The 13796-nt window shown below is 27.2% G+C and overlaps 1 pseudogene; it reads right to left on the reverse strand.

Moving 5' to 3' along the window:
* Window positions 1-1287: 1287 nt before the first annotated feature.
* On the reverse strand, window positions 1288-2834 carry LOC110650401 (protein DOG1-like 4; annotated as a pseudogene).
* Window positions 2835-13796: the final 10962 nt, after the last annotated feature.

Here is a 13796-nt window from a genome sequence, read left to right on the forward strand (position 1 = left end):
TTTAAAAGAGTGTGATATCAAATACTATTCAACTTGAACCTTTCGCTTGATAGATTTAGATTTGACTACTTACTAAAAAAAAAAAAAAACTACCCACTCAAAAGTTTTTTTTTTTTTTTTTTACCTTACCACACTAATAATATAACATAAATTAATTATAATTAATTAAATCATAAAATTTTATTAAATTTGTAACACTTTTTTTAAGACAAAATTGTAATGCCTATTTATATTAAGATTAAACTAGACCTGTTCACCAGCTCCTGGGTGGAAGGAGGAGCTAAGATAGATACCTACATGTGTGTGTGTGTATGTATATTTATTTTTTAAAATTTATTTTACAGAAATTTTGTTATAATTTTTAATTTTGAAGTAGACCTCTCTCTCTCTCTCTCTCTCTCTCTCTCTCTCTCTCTCTCTCTCTATATATATATATATTATTCAGTTTTAATTAGAATATACATGATTAAATTTATATATTAATTAATAATGTATTTATAACATATATAATATAATATATATAAATATATTAAACAATTAATATATTAAAGAGATATTAAATGTTTTGTATTAAATAATATGACAATACAAAATTTCAAAATATCAATATAATAAAAATGAAAATTTTATAATAATAATAATGCACTAAACTAATAAAAAATTATTTTAAAAATTATTTTATTTTCTAATTTTATAAGTAATTCCCTTTCACATTAATTTAGGCATACAATTTTATTGTGCAAGTTAATATCATTTTAAATTACAAAAAATTTAAGTAAAATATATGCAAATCAACCTTTTCTTAAAAAATAAATAATAGAATTTAAATGAATTAAATTCATGGACTAATTTATATTTATTATTATTTTATTTTAATTTTTAAATATTTTCACCTATTTATATTTTAGAAACTTATTATTCTTTTTTTATTATATTAATATTATAACACACATAATTTTTTTAAAATACGATCAAATAAAATATAATTTTAAATTAATAAATATTTTTATTTATATAATTAATTAAAATGACATTAAAATTAATATTTTAATTTAAATAATTAAATATAATATTTGTAATATAACGATAATATTATATAATATAAAATTAATAAAACATTATATAAAAAAATTAAATTATGATTTTTTATAATAAGTATAAAAAAAAGTTAAAATAAAATCACTGAATAGTACATGCACATTAATTCAGATAAAATCAAATCAAGACAAAGGAAAACAAATCTAAAAGTGAAAATCAAAACCCCTAAAACCCTACAACTGGTAGTTTCTAATTAATAGTGCAAAACCTTTTCTTTCCCCATTGTCTTAGCAGGATTTGAAGCATGCCAATCCCAGTCAAGAACTCCACACATTGTAGTGGGCTCAAAATATCCAAAACTCCCTTCAAAGTCCTAAGCCTTAGACAGTCCACCGCTTTCATCACCTTCTCTAGTCCTGCCATTACTCCTTGCAATGCCACCTGCACCAGTCCCTCCACCTGCCTCACTTCCTTCCCATTCTTCACTCGAACCACCAACCTTACCAACTCCGCCATCTTCTTGTCTGCTACAATCACTTGTTGCCTCTCCATTTCCCTCTCCACCTTCTCCTCTTCTTTAAAAAAAAAAAAATAGAATTTAAATGAATTAAATTCATGGACTAGTTTATATTTATTGTTAATTTATTTTAATTTTTAAATATTTTCACCTATTTATATTTTAGAAACTTATTATTATTTTGTTATTATATTAATATTATAACACACATAATTTTTTAAAAGTACGATCAAATAAAAAAAATTTTAAATTAATAAATATTTTTATTTATATAATTAATTAAAATGACATTAAAATTAATATTTTAATTTAAATAATTAAATATAATATTTGTAATATAATGATAAATTTATATGGTATAAAATTAATAAAACATTATATAAAAAAAATTAAATTATGATTTTTTATAATAAGTAAAAAAAAAGTTAAATTAAAACCACTGCATAGTACATGCACATTAATTCAGATAAAACCAAATCAAGACAAAGGAAAATAAGTCTAAAAGTGAAAATCAAAACCCCTAAAACCCTACAACTGGAAGTTTCTAATTAATGGTGCAAACCCTTTTCTTTCCCCATTGTCTTAGAAGAATTTGAAGCATGCCAATCCCAACCAAAAACTCCACACATTGTAGTGGGCTCAAAACATCTAAAACTGCCTTCAAAGTCCTAAGCCTTACACAGTCTACTACCTTCATCACCTTCTCTAGTCCTGCCATTACTCATTTCAGTGCCACCTACACCAGTCCCTCCACCTGCCTCACTTCCTCCCCATTCTTCACTCGAATCACTAACCTTACCAACTCCGCCATCTTCCTGTTTGCTACAATCACTTGTTGCCTCTCCATTTCCCTCTCCACCTTCTCCTCTTCTAACATTATTTTTACCCTCAAAGCCTCAATCTTTCTCATATATTCTTGTGTCAATTCAACCAGACTTGAACTGGGAACACCATTTGTCCTTATTGAGTTAACCAGTTTAAACACTGCTGATGGTTTCAACCCAGTAACCCAAGAATACGCATTCTCTAAAGGGGAAATCTAAGTTGGACAAAAGAAAGCAAGCACATCTTCATGGGCCAAAGCCCATTTTATAGTGTAGTAGTCTTTGTAATGTTGTATGACTTTAGACACTAAAGCTTGTAGATCTTGCTCACACTCACACCCAGTTTTAGCTCGATAATCCCTAGACGCCCTCTGCAGTTATTGCAGATACTCATTGAGTTGACACATCCACTTCTCAAAAAACTCAGAGAACCTCTCTTCAACTTTAGTTTTCATATCTTTCCCCCTTCGTTTAAGCTAACATAAATTAATTATAATTAATTAAATCATAAAATTTTATTAAATTTGTAAAATTTTTTTTAAGACAAAATTGTAATGCCTATTTATATTGAGATTAAACTAGACCTATTCACCAACTCCTGGGTGGAAGGAGGAGCTAAGATATATATATATATATATATATATATATCACCTGCTAATTAGCCCATTCTTTGCCACCTGTGTCTCTCCAAATCTATTCATTATATTATTTTTATTTATTTTAGGACAATGTATAATTAAATCTTTGAGATATAGTAAAATTTATATATTAATTTTTTATATATATTTTTAATAATAATTTACTTTTAAAATTTAATTCTATTAACAAATAAATTGACCATTGACTCTAATAATTTAGTACCTGTTTAATACTGTGGTTGAATGTTAAAATTATTTTTTTAAAAATAAAATTTATAAAATTTAAAAATAATAAAAATAATAAAAATACACTTTGTATGAATAGATTTATCAATATGTCCACCAATTAAATGATTTGAAAAAAAAAATTACATGTTATCTCGAGTTAACCATAAGAACTTTGTCAATCTCATTGGCTACTGTGAGGAGGATGAATCTTTCAATAGGATGATGGTATTTGAATACACTCCTAATGGAACCCTCTTTGAGCATCTGCATGGTAATACTCTCTATATATTAATTTAACGATGGAAATTTTGATAGATTTCTCCTGTGGTAATTTAGAGGCTGAAACATTTATTCTGTATCTTCAGTTAAAGAAATGGAACATCTTGACTGGAGTGCAAGGATGAGGATTATCACGGGCATTGCTTATTGCTTACAATACATGCACCATGATTTAAATCCACCAGTGGCACATTCTAACTTGAATTCACATAATATCTTTCTAACTGATGACTATGCAGCTAAGGTAATCTCCTTCATGGGTTGGCTTCATTCTATTTTGTTTCATTAACGTACCTTCTCACCGTATCTATGGTCCCTCTCAGATTGCTGAGATCTCTTTCTTGCCACAAGATTCCTCCAAGTCGAAGAGCTCAGGTGACAATGAGTCAGCGCATTCTACATTGCCACCTTTGTCTAATGTAGAGGCAAATGTCTATTGTTTTGGGATTCTATTGCTAGAAATCATTTCTGGAAAGCTCCAATACTCAAAAGAATGAGGGTCCCTCAAAAAATTGGTAAATCTTTTATGAAATCCTATACTCTCATATCTCTGGGAATTACTTTATGGCTAAATAATATTTGTGTTCTAGCTGCATGCATGGCTGGCTGACAAGCATATAATTTAACTATAAACTTGCAGGCTGCTAAATATTTGAATGACAAACGTAGTATCAGTTACTTGATTGACCCAACCCTCAAGTCTTTCAAAAACAATGAGCTTGACCTCATATGCGAGATTATCCAAGAGTGCATACAACCAAATCCAAGGTAAAGACCAACAATCAAGGATATCACTTCCAAGTTGAGGGAAGTGATTGCTATCTCACCTGATCAAGCAACTCTAAGACTTTCTCTGCTTTGGTGAGTTGAACTTGAAATATTAAGTTTTGTCTCACTCTCTTCTTCTTTTGTATTGTAAGTCAAGTCTCTCTCAGACTTCATGCCAAAAATCTAAAATTTAGCTTTTTGATATTGTAATTTGAGTTGATGTGTTTTGGCAAATGATTTTCTGAAAAAGCAGAAAAATTTTGATTACGATACAATATGAATATTTAATTATGTAGATGAAGATATTTTTATTTGAATTTAAAAGAGTGTGATATCAACTACTATTCAACTTACACCTTTCGCTTGACATATTTAGATTTTACTACTTACTAAAAAAAAACCTACACATTTAAAAGTTCCAATAATCTAACATAAAATAATTATAATTAATTAAATCATAAAATTTTATTAAATTTGTAACACTTTTTTTTAAGACAAAATTATAATGCCTATTTATATTAAGATTCAACTAGACTTGTTCACCAGCTCCTGTGTGGAAGGAAGAGCTAAGATAGATACCTACATATATACATATCACCTGCTAATTAGCCCATTCTTTGCCACCTGTGTCTCTCCAAATCTATTCATTAAATTATTTTTATTTATTTTAGGATAATGTATAATTAAATCTTTGAGATATACTAAAATTTATCTATTAATTTTATATATATTTTTTTAATAATAATTTAATTTTAAAATTTAATTCTATTAACAAATAAATTGAGCGTTGACTCTAATAATTTAATACATGTTTAATACTGTGGTTTAAATGTTAAAATTATTTTTTAAAAAATAAAATTTACAAGATTTAAAAATAATAAAAATGGACTTTGTATGAATAGATTTATCAATATGTCCACCAATTAAATGATTTGAAAAAAAAAGTTACATGTTACTCATGCAAAATATTTATTTCAAACTATTTTACACTTTTAATGAAATTTTAATGTAATTCTAATTTTTATAGTATAATTTAAATATTATTAAATTCTTTAATATTTTTTATAATTACATAATAAATTAAATAAATTGAACATATTTATATTTTAGATAAAAAATTTTAAATTTTTTGAAAAATAATTATAAATAATAAAGGCATATTATATTTTAAGAGATTCACTAAATAATATCAAAACTTAGGTTTTTTAATTTTTTTTTTCAAAATTTCTTTCTTATTAAATGGTTTAAAAAAATATTACATATTATACAAATTATTTATTTGGAGTTTTTCTTCTCTTTTTTAGTTATTTAATTTATATTATTATTAGTATATATAAAAAATGACATCAAGCATAAAATATTCAGTAAAAATTTATTTAATTGATTTTAAATATGTTTGTTATTGGATTTTCTTATTCATGTTATATATATGAACAATTGTAGAATTTAAGATTATTTCAAAATTATGATAATATTTTACAACTATTTTTAATGAAATTTTAAAATAAAGAGCATGGCTTTTATTACTTGAGATTAATTTTTTTTTTTATAAATCATAAATGTTTACAAATCTTTGAAATATAATTGTTAGTATTATAATTAATAAAAAATTAAATGAAAATTATTTGAAAAATAAGCATGTTATAAGGTGAACAAATTTTTTAACTAAAAAAATTTTAAAAAAGTAATTAATTATGAGTATTTTTACTATTATTTTATTTTTTTATAAAATTGTCTTTTTAGAATTATCATTGAATATATTAAAATAAAGTCTAATTTATCTACATAATAATTTAAATTTATTATGATTAGATTTCATTTATTTATAAAAACAAAATTAATTATGAGTTATAAGTTTTGTAATTCATGTGCAAAGTATTTTTTTTAAATTATATATATATATATATATATATATATATATCATGATTTAAAATAATAAAATTAAAAATAAATTTTCATAAATTGAAACTCATTTTCAATTGTGCTTCGGTCGGCCAATATAGAGTATAAAATGGATTCATTTCAATAAAATTTTAGCATAAATTATAATTTGATTCGAAGTTTGACAAAATTATAATAAAATATCTTTATTTTTAATTTATTAAAATTATTTGCTCAATTTTAAATCTATCTATAATATAGTGTCGCTGTTAAAATATATATTTTTTATTAATGAAAGTGAAAAAATAATTAAAAAAATATAATTTGTCTTTTAAAATTTTAAAATAACTATTTTTTTAAAACATGCATTGTATGTTATTTGTATTCATTTTACATATTTGTAATTTAAATTTTTTATATAATATTATATTATCATAATTTAATTATTTTTAATATCTAGTTAAATTTAATTTTTTATTGTCATAATATTAAATTACCATCATGATATTTTATTTTTAATTAATGTTAGTTCAAAAAATTATAAGAAAATAAAATTAATAAGAAATATTAAATTAATCAATTAAATTAATATAAATAAAATACTATAAATATGATAGAAGAATACAAAATCTTACCAGAATTAGTCTCAGTGATTCTAGAAATATCTATCAAATAAATTAAATTATATAAACAAGTTCAAAAAATTACACAAAAATGAATATGCAAAAAATAATAAAGTGAGAAAAAATACCTGAAAATTAGCCTCTTCAAATCTCTGAATGGTTTAGGTAGCCTTCAATACTAACATCCCTTCTATTTTAGTTTTTTTAATTATTTTTAATAAAAATTATGATAGTTAATTTTGAGACCTAATACAATAAGAATTTTAAAACTAATAATAGTTAATTTTTATTTTACTTAAAATACATTTTTTAGATAATAAAAAAATATAAATATAAATAATTTTAAAAATTAAAGATATTTTTGATAATCCAATTATTCCCCTTCTCACTTTTATATATATTACAAATATATTAGATAATAATGAATTTTCTCCAATATCTTATCAATTAATTTATTTGACAAAATAATTAGTTTCTTCTAATATATAGGTGAATAAAATGAACATATCATTTATATGTGATTTTGAGTTAGTTGGATATTTACAATATAAAATTTGTGATTTTGAGTTAGTTGGATATTTACAATATAAAATTTGTGATTTTGATGGTCCATAATTATTGCTTCCTATAAATTTATATTATAAAAAATTAATAAAATAATTTTAAAAAAGAGTCATATAAATATTGATGATAAAATAATTCAATTTAATAAAAATTTTATCAAAAAGTTAAAGAGAGTGAAAATAACTCTTTCTTTAACAAATCCCAATCATTTATTTTAACATATCACTAATCTTTCTATGTAAATGAATTTTTTTGATTTTTAAATTATATATTTGATTAATAAAAATAATGTTATATAGGTGATAAATTCTATTTTAGTTTTCATGATTTTTATTAAATAATTATTCAATTTGACTAAAAAGTAGAGATGGTTAAAAATAATTTATATCTAAAAATTTTCAATTCTATTTTGTCAAAATCTATATATTATTAATCGAGCTAATTTAAAAATAAAAAATAAAATATTTTAGTAACTCAAATAAGAAAAATTTAGATTATCACATTGACAAATACTAAAAATATATTATAAAGTTTTTTTTGGTAACATTGTAACACCCTAGGCAAATCCCACATCGGCAAAACACGGGAGAGATGCTGGGTTCATAAGATGGAGGTTCCTAACCCCTATTGACGCGTTTTAAAACCGTGAGGGCTTCAGCTCAGAGCGGACAATATCACTAGTGGGCCGGGCCATTACATTTGTGGTATCAGAGCCACTCCGCGTGCAACCTTGAACGATGGTGGGGCAAATGTCACGACCCAGGGATGGGGTTGGGACGTGCTTGTTCAACCAGCTACGCACTGGGGTGAAAACTTCGTGTCCCACATCGGAAACGGGAAGAAAAGATTTGGGCCATATATGTGGGAGCTTTCCTCACCTGGTCAGCGCGCTTTTGGGAATGAAACCTCCCAAGGGACAAATCCGTGAGGCCCATGGGCCAAAGCGGACAATACTAACTGGAGAAGGATCGGGCAGACAATTCCTCTAGTGGTTTGAGCCCGATCGTTACAATTTGGTATCAGAGCTGGACTCCCTTTAGTACGGTGTGTGGTGCGAGGACGCACCAGGCGGAAGCTGGTGGGCTTGTCACGACCCAGGGATGGGGTTGGGACGTGCTTGTTCAACCAGCTACGCACTGGGGTGAAAACTTCGTGTCCCACATCGGAAACGGGAAGAAAAGATTTGGGCCATATATGTGGGAGCTTTCCTCACATGGTCAGCGCGCTTTTGGTAATGAAACCTCCCAAGGGACAAATCCGTGAGGCCCATGGGCCAAAGCGGACAATACTAACTAGAGAAGGATCGGGCTGTTACAGCAAACCTCAGCGAGGACGCTGAGTCCCATAAGGGGGGTGGATTGTAACACCATAGGCAAATCCCACATCGGCAAAACACGATAGAGATGCTGGGTTTATAAGTTGGTGGTTCATAACCCCTAGCGACGCGTTTTAAAACCGTGAGGGCTTCGGCCCAGAGCGGACAATATCACTAGTAGGCCGGGCCATTACAGTTGTGGTATCAGAGCCGCTCCGCGTGCAACCTTGAACGATGGTGGGGCAAACCTCAGCGAGGACGCTGAGTCCCATAAGGGGGGTGGATTGTAACACCCTAGGCAAATCCCACATTGGCAAAACACAGGAGAGATGCTGGGTTCATAAGATGGAGGTTCCTAACCCCTATTGACGCATTTTAAAACTGTGAGGGCTTCAGCTCAGAGCGGACAATATCACTAGTGTGACGCCCCTTATCCGTCTATTGTATAGCCAAGCAAGAAGTGCCACATTCAGTGCCGGAGCACCCTATCTTGTCTTGTCATGTCTATTGTAAATTTTAATGTCCTTTAAATAAGGTAATTTAAGTGTAGAAATTTTTTTTTTATATCTTATTTTTGTGGAGACCTGAACAGATCCTCCTCTGTTTTATTAACATCTGGTGGGTTCCACTATCACCTGTTAACATATTCATAGTCATCTTACATATTTCCATATCATATTCTCTTTTATCATATCATTCACAACTATTTATGAGATCTCAAAATGAAGTGTCATCTATTGCATTCATATGGAAATTTATAGATAATAAATTATAAGTTTTCATTTCAAGTCCAAAATAAAATACATCATAAATTAGTAATTACATCATGACTAGACATAATGAACCAAAATACTAGTCTACACATAGGCCCTACCAAAATACAAAAGACTGGTGAGGTGACTCTAGTCGGTGGCAGATCTGGTCGGAACTCTGTTCGAATACTACTGTGGCAGCTGCTGATCTTCAGTGCCTACGCGATGGAAAACCAACGCGCGCTAAGCATAATGCTTAGTGGTGCATAATTTATAATAACAATAATTAAACAATTGAATTAATATCTGCAAATCATAATTTCTGGGTCTTTTACATTTTTATTGCTCTTTGGAAACAATTAACATTATTGGGATCTTTCCTGTTTACTTATTGTATATTCAGTATTAATTAATTATTATCAATGCCCAAGAAAACCTATAACAAATTATAAAAGCTGGATGTACGGGTTTATACTGGTTAGACAGCCATATGTCTATCCAGTATACGTCTGTTAGGCACGAGGCCACCGTCGCACGAGACCATTGTCGAGCTTGTAAAGCCAGAAATAAAGTAGGCATATAGCCTGTAGAACAATCATACCAGACATATATTGTCAGTTCATGATTTTCTCGGTAGGCAGTACTGCTATCTGTAGTCCCTAATTGGTATACCAATTTATCCAACTAAATAAATAAGTCTAGGTATACTATGGGCAATTAAATATTTTTAATTAATTTAGCACTATTCACTTTTATTATTTTCTAGTACTGTTCATTGGTACCATAAATTTCATATTAATAGGACATTAGTCCTAATTTACATATTCATATCATTTTTAATATTAAATTTTTCCTTATGAGTATTTTAATTATCCTATATAGTATTTTTCCCATGAACCTTTCTTTAGGTTCATGTTGATGTGTTATCTCTATCTAGGAATTTGACTAGGTTGGGATGTGTATTTAGTCACAATTCCTTCATAACAATTGCTCCTCTATGTTTAAACTTGAATTTTAGTTTTTGAATCACTGAGTTTGGGGTTATAGAACTCAAGTTATGGTCAAAATACCAAAGGAATAGTATTTTGGGACATTTTCTGGGTTGGCAGTTTCAGTGACCCAACTTGTGCTAACAATTTGAATTGGTTAAAGGCAAAACTGAGTTAAGTGGTCCTCATGAAAAGTGTAGCCCTATGTCTAAACTTTCAATGGTTAAAATTTTAGGTCATTTGGACCAGTATAGAGAGAGTTATGACCAAATAAACAAGTACTGTTAATTTGGTCATTTTCTGGGTTGGCAGTTTCAGTGACCCAATTTGTGCTAACAATTTGAATTTGTTAAAGGAAAAACTGGGTTAAGTGTTCTTCATGAAAAGTGTAGCCCTATGTCTAAAATTTCCATGGGTAAAATTTTAGGTCATTTGGACCAGTATAGAGAGAGTTATGACCAAATGAACACGTACTGTTCATTTGGTCATTTTCTGGGTTGGCAATTTCAGTGACCCAACTTGTGCTAACAATTTGAATTTGTTAAAGGCAAAACTGGGTTAAGTGTTCTTAATGAAAAGTGTAGCCCTATGTCTAAACTTTCCATGGGTAAAATTTTAGGTCATTTGGACCAGTATAGAGAGAGTTATGACCAAATGAACACGTACTGTTCATTTGGTCATTTTCTGGGTTGGCAATTTTAGTGACCCAACTTGTGCTAACAATTTGAATTTGTTAAAGGCAAAACTGGGTTAAGTGTTCTTCATGAAAAGTGTAGCCCTATGTCTAAAATTTCCATGGGTAAAATTTTAGGTCATTTGGACCAGTATAGAGAGAGTTATGACCAAATGAACACGTATTGTCCATTTGGTCATTTTCTGGGTTGGGTGCAGGGAAATCCGATTTTGGGCAGTATTTAGGTCAAGTTTTGGACAGAATTTGGGCATAGTTTCTTTATGGAAAATGGGCTATTTTGGGTCTAGTTTCACCTCCATTTGTCCTCATACCAATTGGGGTCACACAATTTTATTTATGGCTTAAAATGTACACTGCCCTCAACAAACACAACCTGTAGAAAATTGACACTTCCAAAACTCAATCTCCTCCAACTTTCTTACTTCAATTTGCATGCAATACACTTCTATAAGCAATAATCTCATCCCAATTAGGTCAAATTTCAAGCATTTACACAAAATCTCAAAGTCATGTACACAAACCCTAATTTCCAAGTTTCAAACTCAATCAATTCAATCCCTTTTCACTTCTCATACATATAATCATATCAATCATCATCTCTAAACTCATTTACATTATTTGAACACAATAAAGCCCAACACATTTCATGGCTGCCAAAATTTGGGGACGTCATGGGTTCATGAATTTCTTGTTAATTTCTTGAAATTTCCACTTATCTCAAGTCACTTTCAAGTATTAAAGAAGAAGAAAGAGAGAAAAGCACTAACCTCTTGTGACCCAACTTGAAAATTTTCCCAAAACTTTAACTTTCCTTCTCCTTATGGGTACCTAGAGCTTCCTTATGATGTGGGCTAAATTTTTAATGAAGGGGACCATGGGTTTTGGTAGATAAATGAAGAGAAACTCAAGCTCAAAGCTTGAGCAAAAATGGTGGAGGGGAGAGAACATGGAGACGGCAAGGAGAGAGAAGAGGAAATGAAGAAGACTTGTGGTTGGTGAATTTTTGTCTCTTGTTTCTTATATATATATATTCTATAATTATTGTACTTTATTTTTTTTAAAATTCCATAAGTCTATTTCCTTTCTTTTCTTTTCTTTCCTTTTCTTTTCTTTTCTTCTTCTTTCTCTTCTCATTTTTCAAATTCAAATTCATAAATTTAATTTATGTTAATTATTTTATTTCCTAATTTTAATTTGACATTTAAGTCAAAATTCACCTCTAGGGGTAAAATGACCAAAATGCCTTTCATGATGCTCATCGGGTTATTTTTATTATTTTATACCAATTTATAAATTCTCTAAACTTTAATTTATTTTTCTCAAAATTTTTCCTATATTTTTTTAATAATTATTTCATTAATTTATGTCTCCTCACTATAGTTTAAGTGTAGTTCTAGACATTCTGACTGTCCGAACTGACATTAGTCGTCAGAACAGTAAAATGTACGGACTACCTACGGTGAGGGCGTTACAAACATTGCAATATAAATTTTTAATAACAATAATTATTCTAACACCAATTCATAATAATATTTGAAAAAAATATTGAATTTCATAAATAAATTTTAATTAGAATAATTGATTTAAATTAAAAAATTAAAAAAAATAGCCTTAAGAAATTATCTTTACTTTGACATTCTCATAGAAAATTAATGATTTCATTGCAATAACATTATATATATTAAATTAAAATTATTTCAATAATTTGAATTTTGGTGATTTTAATCGATTTATCCAATCGTTTTCAATTTTAACGATTTCAATTAATTTTATCAATAAATTTAATTAATTTTATTCTATAATTTAAACATTAAAAAATCTTCTTTCTTTTTCATTTGCTTAATAATATTTTCAAATTATTATTTTACCATAATAAGAACAGAGATATAACTGATTTTTTAATTAAAGTTTAAGATTTAAATTTTTGTTTCCATCTAAAAAAAAAGGTTTATTTATATTTTCACATAGTTTATATTATATACAAATGTGGGAAGGGAGAATATTAGTTTTGCCAAAAATGACATTTATTCCTCGAATTAATTGCAATAATATTTTATTATTTAAATTAATTTTAATATTTATATAAATTAGAAATTATTAACTTAGAAGTCATATAAATTTAAAATTCTTAATAATACTTATAATTAACTTCAATTAAATATAAAATATTATAAGAAGTAATTAATTAAAGTAAGAAACTAATAAGTGAAAAATAAAAAAAATGCAATTAATTTATATTAATATATCTGTATTATATATAAATGTATAAAAGAGGAAGAATATTAGCTTAGTTTTACCTGAGTTTCCTTTCATTCATAACATTAATTACAATTATATTTTTATTATTTAAATTAATTTTAAAGTTTATACAAATTTAAAATTCTTAATTTTAGAATTAATATAAATGTAAAATTATTAGTCCTATTTATATTTAATTTTAATTAAATATAAAATTTTACATGAAGTAATTAATAAAATAAGAAATTAGTAAATAAAAAATATAATTTGATCATGTTACAATATTAAGTAAAATAGTTTATTAGTATCTAATTTTCAAATTTATATTTATAATTACTTATTTGTTATATATATATATATATATATATATATATATATATATATTTAAAGATATTTTATTAGTTGCATAATATTTTTATAAGTTAATTTTCATATAAGATTTTTTTAT

Source organism: Hevea brasiliensis, chromosome 11 (genome assembly GCF_030052815.1).
Source record: "Hevea brasiliensis isolate MT/VB/25A 57/8 chromosome 11, ASM3005281v1, whole genome shotgun sequence".
Classification (NCBI taxonomy): Eukaryota; Viridiplantae; Streptophyta; class Magnoliopsida; order Malpighiales; family Euphorbiaceae; genus Hevea; species Hevea brasiliensis.